Below are 780 nucleotides of genomic sequence, written 5' to 3' on the forward strand. Positions count from 1 at the left end.
GTAAACAGATTTTATTTTTCTTATATTTTACAAATCACTCCCCTTTTAAACTGTATTCTTGTTTTGTCATATAGTATTTCATACCTGTTTTTCATTTATTCTCTCTGGCTGTCCATCTCATAATGTTCATATAGAAACTAGCTNATGAATCGCCGGCCCCGAACACACAAGCAGCGGTTTGATTGGCTAGAGCTTGTACTGGCATATGATTCGATTGGCTGACGCTTCCGCCGAAGCCTCAACAGTTGAACATTGCTCAACTTTTGCAGCGAGCCACGCGAGGCGACGCTCCCACAATGCAGTTCGGCAAACGTCACCCCATTCAAAGTGAATGGGCAAAAGCGTTGAAGCTTAAACGCACGCCGCCGTGTGGACGGGCCGTTACACAGCGTTAACTAGGAGTTATATATGCTAGTGATTAACAATATAAAACCAAATATCAGCACGCGTGTGACGTGTGGAGGAAAAGCTAAGACTTCAAAGAGTTCTGTCCTCGTTGAGTTTAGTTAATCACCTGAAAGGTAAACCTACCAACATGTCCACAAACTCATGACTGACCAAATGTCCCAAAGTTAAACAATCCCTCCCATGGGTCTGAATAAAAAGCTTCCCACAGTTCTCTCTTTTCTTATACTTGCAGTGAATTATATATGAAGTGCACAAGTTTATTTATAAGTGCAAGCTATGAATGTTCTGCAAGAGGAGTCCAGAACAAGAGGGACACACACTGCTAAGCATGAAGATAAGAACCTGTTCTTCTTCTTGCAGTAGACGAGCAGC

This window comes from Notothenia coriiceps, unplaced genomic scaffold (assembly GCF_000735185.1).
Source record: "Notothenia coriiceps isolate Sejong01 unplaced genomic scaffold, NC01 NC01_scaffold00009695, whole genome shotgun sequence".
Classification (NCBI taxonomy): domain Eukaryota; kingdom Metazoa; phylum Chordata; class Actinopteri; order Perciformes; family Nototheniidae; genus Notothenia; species Notothenia coriiceps.